Source organism: Salvelinus fontinalis, chromosome 29 (genome assembly GCF_029448725.1).
Source record: "Salvelinus fontinalis isolate EN_2023a chromosome 29, ASM2944872v1, whole genome shotgun sequence".
NCBI classification, from domain to species: domain Eukaryota; kingdom Metazoa; phylum Chordata; class Actinopteri; order Salmoniformes; family Salmonidae; genus Salvelinus; species Salvelinus fontinalis.
Window position 1 is genome coordinate 26,003,763 of NC_074693.1, and position 7,692 is coordinate 26,011,454.

The window sequence follows — 7,692 nt, forward strand, 5'->3', positions numbered from 1 at the left end:
TGGCACTCTAATACAGGCAGAATTCAATGTGACACCATTGCTGCAATAAACTACAGTGCCGTTGGAAAGTATTCAGACCCCTTGAATTTTTCCACAGTTTCATACATTACAGCCTTATTCTAAAATTGCTTAAATTATTCTGCAATCTACACACAATACCCCATAACGAAAACAGGTTTTTAGAAAGTTTTGCAAATGTATCAAAAATAAAAAACTGAAATACCTTATTTACATAAACATTCAGACCCTTTGCTATGAGACTCGAAATTCAGCTCAGGAGCATCCAGTTTCCATTGATCATCCTTGAGATGTTTCTACAACTTGAATGGAGTCCACTTGTGGTACATTAAATTGATTGGACATGATTTGGAAAGGCACACACCTGTCTATATAAGTTCCCATAGTTGACAGTGCATGTCAGAGCAAAAACCAAGCCATCAGGTCGAAGGCATTGTCCGTAGAGCTCCGAGACAGGATTGGTCAGAGAGGTGACCAAGAACCCGATAGTCACTCTGACAGAGCCCCAGAGTTCCTCTGTGGAGATGGGAGAACCTTCCTGAAGGACAACCATCTCAGCAACACTCCACCAATCAGGCCTTTATGGTAAAGTGGCCAGACGGAAGCCACTCCTCAATAAAAGGCACATGACAGCCCGCTTGGAGTTTGCCAAAAGGCAACTAAGATTCTCAGACCATGAGAAACAAGATTCTCTGGTCTAATGAAACCCAAATTGAACTCTTTGGCCTGAATGCCAAGGAAACCTGGCACCATCCCTACGGTGAAGCATGCTGGTGGCAGCATCATGCTGTGGGGATGTTTTTCAGAGGCAGGGACTGGGAGACTAGTCAGGATCAGGGGAAAGATGAACAGAGAAAAGTACAGAGAGTTCTTTGATGAAAACCTACTCCAGAGAGCTCAGGACCTCAGACTGGGGCGAAGGTTCACCTTCCAACAGGACAACGATCCTAAGCACACAGCCAAGACAATGCAGGAGTGGCTTCGGGACAAGTCTCTGACTTGAAACCGATCGAACATCTCTGGAGAGACCTGAAAATAGCTGTGCATCTACGCTCCCCATCCAACCTGACAGAGCTTGAGAGGATCTGCAGAGAAGAATGGGATAAACTCCCCAAATACAGGTTTGCCAAACTTGTAGCGTCATACCCAAGAAGACTCAAGGCTGTAATCGCTGCCAAAGGTGCTTCAACAAAGTACTGAGTTAAGGGTCTGAATACTTATGTAAATTTGATATTTCCCCAAAAATGTGTTTTTGCTTTGTTATTATGGGGTATTGTGCGTAGATTTATGAGGGGACATTTTCTTTAAATCCATTTTAGAATAAGGCAGTAACGTAACAAAATGTGGAAAAAGTCAAGGGGTCTGAATAGTCTCAGAATGCACTGTATGATGCAATGAGTGGATAGATCTAGGAGAAATGTGTAATTACTGGAACTGCTCTGCCAGTAAAGACATAAAACATTGTTAAAGCAGAAACCAAATAAATTGAGTGGCGGTGGTCTTTCGTAACAGAACCTCTCAAATCAAAACATCCATCTTGATAGTACAGTGAAACATAAACGTTGCCCCTAAAACAGCTTTCCTCATGAACGTTGCCCCTAAAACAGCTTTCCTCATGAACGTTGCCCCTAAAACAGCTTTCCTCATGAACGTTGCCCCTAAAACAACTTTCCTCATGAACGTTGCCCCTAAAACAGCTTTCCTCATGAACGTTGCCCCTAAAACAGCTTTCCTCAAGGTCGTGAGCATAGCCCACCATCACCAGAGTATATTGTTTGCCTGGTGATCAGAAACATGACTAATAAACCACCTACACAGAGATGACAAAAAAACACATAAATCTGCCATCTGAAGCACCCAGGGCTTGTGATGAAGCATCATTAATACAATGCTTTGACTGTAAGCCAACACAAAACAAGCTGTTAGTCACAGTTTGCGTGTTGCCCCAGGTAACCCAATGGACTCTGCAACAACAACTAAAAACGGACCCTAAAAAACCCCATCCAGTTTGCCTCTAATTAAAGGGCCTCACCTATTGAGCTCTGTTTTCCTTTCTTTCCTTTAACTATTGTATTTATGAAATTTCCCCCCTTCCCTGAAATCCTACTTCCACAAATACAGACACCCCCCTCGTAGCAGAATTCTACATTAATCACTATAACAGAGGCGACACATTGAGGGCCTTCTGAAACCATGCCAAAACACATTCCCTTCATCAGGGGAAAATTAAAGCAGCTTGAAATCCTATCATGTGCCCATTTGAAGCCATCCACCACACAATAATGCCCAATAACTATTCCCAGACCCCTTGCCCCGAGAAGGTGGACTGTGGGTCACGTCCGCACCTCCTCTCACCTAGAAGCAGAACAATGGCCGGGATGCTGTCTGCAAAGACAGACTAGCTGGAGCTTCACCCCACCTTTAAGCAGCAAGGAAGTATCACAAGCAACAATAAGTGCAACTAAATAAAGATTCCTCCCAAAAATGGACTTGGAAACTCCAGGGGTGCAGTACAAGGTGTACGTACGGGTGTGAGAAAGAATCACTGTGTGTATAGACCATCAGAGTTCCAGCAAACATTAGCTGGTTCCTCTACAAACAGTGACTGAAGTTTGGGGCTTAAAGGGAACATAAATGTCTTCACTTTTTGTTTTTTTCACTTAAACTCCTAAAATCCATTTAGACTGCAAAGAAAATGCATTGCATCTGCGAGAGTGTTTCAAGGCAAAGCAGAATGAGGTCTAGAAATAAAAGCCCTCCAATTTATCATTTGATTTGGACAATAGAATCCCCCAAAAGCTGTTCTACTGTAACTGCATTGTCTTAAACAGACCGCCCCTGTTGCCTGACATTGAAGAGAATGGCCTGCAAATCAATACAAGGGAAAACAAGAGATGGGATTACACGTTCATTCATTTATTCATGAATTATGTATGATCATTTAAGCCACACAAAAGTGCTGAAAATGTTGGCACTGTGTAGCATAAGACCCAGAGGAGTTGAGGCTAAAACCGAACTCCGCACGTTCACCATCACAGATCTGAGGACGGCTGGTTGATGCTGACAGACAACAGGAAGTAGTGATGTGATGTCCAACATGGGGACCAGTTGACAGGGAGCATCCTAGACACAGAGCAGGCGTTGGTGGGTTGGCGGCCGGGATGTGTTGTCTTCCGAATGGAAGCTTCAGCACCACCAGACCCAGCCAGAGGGGTCTGGGCAACCAGGATTAGCGCCGCAGCCTGCCAAAAACTTGGGTTTGTGCTCATAAATAGCTGCGGCATTCCTCGGAATTGATTATGGCAAAGTAGTCTCTGCATTTTTCCCATGCCCCCCTGATGGTTTCAGCATTGCGTTCTCTCTGTGTTCCCTGATGCAGTGGCAACACGGGTGAGCTGGTTTCACTGAGTTTTTCATTTGATTGGCAGGGATAAATATGCAGGCATTCTCTCTCTGCCTAATGGTTGGCATACTTAGTCAATTACATTTTCGGTGAGGACTAAGATGTTTTTGACAGATCTTGGACGAAAACCAAATCCATCATGTAGGTTTACAAGTCCAGTTTAGTCTTCAGTCTGTAATATTTGTGAAAACTGGAAGCAGATCTTCAGATTAAGTCAGTTTGTCTGATAATCATGTAGTGTGTTTTCAGTTTACCCGCAGATACACAAATAGAGAACGACAGGAGGGAAACACGCCATGAATAGAGTAAACATTGTGCAATATCTCTTTGAGTTGATTAGTGTTTCCCACAATGGCATGCCTTTCTGATACAAATACAGACTTCCACACAGACATTCCATTGTTCCGCTCATCTGTTTTTCAAAATCTTTCTTTAAAATCCTAATTGAGCTATGTCCATCTCATCTCCCTAATGCACAACACATGAGTAGTGATGAACCATACATTTAATGAGATCTTTGCTGTTGTTTATTTGGAAGAGTATTCAGTCTTGAAATGAGCTGGCTCTAAGGTGCATTTGTCGAACACATGCATATCATGCTCGGTTTTTCTGCATTCCTTTTAGCTTGTTGTCATTAGTCATTTCCAGCACATTCTATCCAAAGCAACAATGGCCTACAATGGCCTAGTATTTAGACAAAGCTACAGTGCATTCGGAAAGTAATTATACCCCTTGACTTTTTCCACATTTTGTTACTTTACAGCCTTATTCTAAAATTTATAAAATATTTTTTGCCCCTCATCAATCTACACACAATACTCCATAATGACAAAGCAAAAACAGTTTTTTATTTTTTTTTGCAAATGAATAAAATAAAATCACTGAAATGTCACATTTACATACACTACCTTTCAAAAGTTTTGTGTCACTTAGAAATGTCCTTGTTTTCCATGACAACATACATGAAATGAGTTGCCAATTTGTTGAGGTAATCTGAAGAGATTTCACCCCATGGTTCCTGAAGCACCTCCCACAGGTTGGATTGGCTTGATGGGCACTTCTTACGTACCACACGGTCAAGCTGCTCCCACAACAGCTCAATCGGGTTGAGATCCGGTGACTGTGCTGGCCACTCCATTATAGACAGAATACCAGCTGGCTGCTACTTCCCTAAATAGTAATTGCATAGTTTGGAGCTGTGCTTTGGGCCATTGTCCTGATGTAGGGGGAAATTGGCACCAATTAAGCACCGTCCACAGGGTATGGCATGGCGTTACAAAATGGAGTGATAGCCTTCCTTCTTCAAGATCCCTTTTACCCTGTAGAAATCTCCCACTTTACCACCACCAAAGCACCCCCAGAGCATCACATTGACTCCACCATGCTTGAAACTTTTCCTACGTCTCACGAATGTTCTTTGTGATCCGAACACCTCAAACTTAGATTAGTCTTTCCATAACACACCTTTTCCCAATCTTCCTCTTTCCAGTGTCTGTGTTCTTTTGCCCATCTTAATCTTCTATTTTTATTGGCCAGTCTGAGATATGGCTTTTTCTTTGCAACTCTGCCTAGAAGGCCAGCATCCCGGAGTCACCTCTTCACTGTTGACGTTGAGACTGGTGTTTTCCGGGTACTATTTAATGAAGCTGCCAGTTGAGGACTTGTGAGGCGTCTGTTTCTCCAACTAGACACTCTAATGTACTTGTCCTCTTGCTCAGTTGTGCACAGGGGCCTCCCACCCCTCTTTCTATTCTGATTAGAGCCAGTTTGCGCTGTTCTGTGAAGGGAGTAGTACATCTTCAGTTTCTTGACAAATTCTCGCATGGATTAGCCTTAATTTCTCAGAACAAGAATAGTGTCACGTTCCTGACCTATTTCTGTTAGTTTGTTATATGTGTTAATTGGTCAGGACGTGAGTTTGGGTGGGCATTCTATGTTTTCTGTTTCTATGTTGGTTTATGGGTTGCCTGGTATGGCTCTTAATTAGAGGCAGGTGTTTGGCGTTCCTCTAATTAAGAGTCATATTTAGGTAGGTGTTTTCACAGTGTTCGTTGTGGGTGATTGTCTCCTGTGTCTGTGTATGTCGTTGAGCCACACGGGACTGTTTTCGGTTTGTTTGTTTTTTCGGTTTATGCAGTCTGTTCCTGTTTCATGCGTTCTTCGTTATATGTAAGTTCTTATGTTCAGGTGCGTCTACGTCGTTTGTTGTTTTGTTAGTGTATAATCGAGTTCGTGTTTTCTTTAATAAATATGTCTTCAAACTCCGCTGCATATTGGTTCAATCCCTGCTCCTCCTCTTCTGATGAAGAGGAAGAGGAAAGCCGTTACAAATAGACTGATGAGTTTCAGAAAAACATATTTGTTTCTGGCCATTTTGAGCCTGTAATCGAACCCACAAATGCTGATGCTCCAGATACTCAACCAGCTACAATAGTCATTTACAACACTAACAATGTCTACACTGTATTTCTGATCAATTTGATGTTATTTTAATGGACCATTTTTTAAACTTTCTTTAAAAAACAAGGAAATGTATTCAGTACTTTGTTGAAGCACCTTTGGCAGCGATTACAGCCTCGAGTCTTCTTGGGTATGATGCTACAAGCTTGGCACACCTGTATTTGGGGAGGTTGGATGTGGAGCGTCGCTGCACAGCTATTTCCAGGTCTCTCCAGAGATGTTTGATCTGTTTCAAGTCCGGGCTCTGGCTGGGCCACTCAAGGACATTCAGAGACATGTCCCGAAGCCACTCCCCAGTCTGAGTCTGAGGTCCTGGCGCTCTGGAGTAAGTTTTCACCAATAATATCTCTGTAAGTCCCCACAGCTGTGCTTATTAGGGGATATATATATTTTACCACCAGGTATTAACAAAGAAGAGTTTGGTCTTGCCTCAGTGGGTTTTCCAACTAGACTCATAGACTCATAGACTCATACTAGACTCATGCTAGACTCATACTACGTAACTGGAAGAGCGCAGATAGTCCGAAATCAACAGATTGGCTCAAACTCATGGTGGAGACTGCATCTTATGAATCAATGATAGCAAAATTACAGGAGAGGAAAGGGAAATTTAGTAAGATATGGGGACACTTTTTGAATTATATAAGGGACGTGCGGGTGAGAAGCTAGGGCATAAGTTAGAACAAATATATATAGAATTTGTGGGGGTTTTTGCATTTAAAAAAAAGTATTGTTATTTGTTTTTATTTGCTGTTTAATATTCCAACCACTGATATATGGTTGAAAGGTGCTGTCTTGTTTGCTGTCTTGTTGAGTGTTATGTTTTTGTTGTTATTAGTGTTTTGTAATGTCATGTTGATCAATTTATAAAAAACTAAATTCATATTTCCCTTGATCCTGACTAGTCTCCCAGTCCCTGCCGATGAAAAATATCCCTATAGCATGATGCTGCCACCACCATGCTTTACCGTAGGGATGGTATTTGCCAGGTGATGAGCGGTGCCTGGTTCCCTCCAGACGTGATGCTTGGCATTCAGGCCAAAGAGTTCATCCTTGGTTTCATCAGACCAGAGAATCTTGTTTCTCATGGTCTGAGAGTCCTTTAGGTGTCTTTTGGCAAACTTCAAGCGGGTTGTCATGTGCCTTTTACTGAGGAGTGGCTTCCGTCTGGCCACTCTACCATAAAGGCCTGATTGGTGGAGCGCTGCAGAGACTGTTGTCCTTCTGGAATGTTCTCCCATCTCCACAAAGGAACTCTTGAGCTCTGTCAGTGACCACCTCTCTGACCAAGGCCCTTTTCACCCAATTGCTTAGTTCAGCTGGGGGGCCAGCTCTAGGAAGAGTCTTGGTGGTTTCAAATGACTCCCAATTAAGAATGATGGAGGCCACTATGTTCTTAGGGACCTTCAATGCTGCAGGAATGTTTTAGTACCCTTCCCCAGATCTGTGCCTCGACACAATCCGGTCTCGGACCTCTACGGACAATTCCTTCGACATCATGGCTTGGTCTTTGCTCTGACATTCCCTGTCAACTGTGGGACCTTATATTAACTAGGCAAGCCAGTTAAGAACAAATTATTAATTACAATGATGGCCTACCCCGGCCAACGCTGTGCCAATTGTGCGCCGCCCTATGGGACTCCTAATCATGTGATAGAGCCTGGATACCCCATAATGACAAAGCGAAAATATTTTTTTTTACATTTTTGCACATTTAAATAACTTATTTAAGTAAGAATTCAGACCCTTTGCTATGAGACTCAGAATTGTGCTCAGGTGCATCCTGTTTCCATTGATCATCATTGAGATGT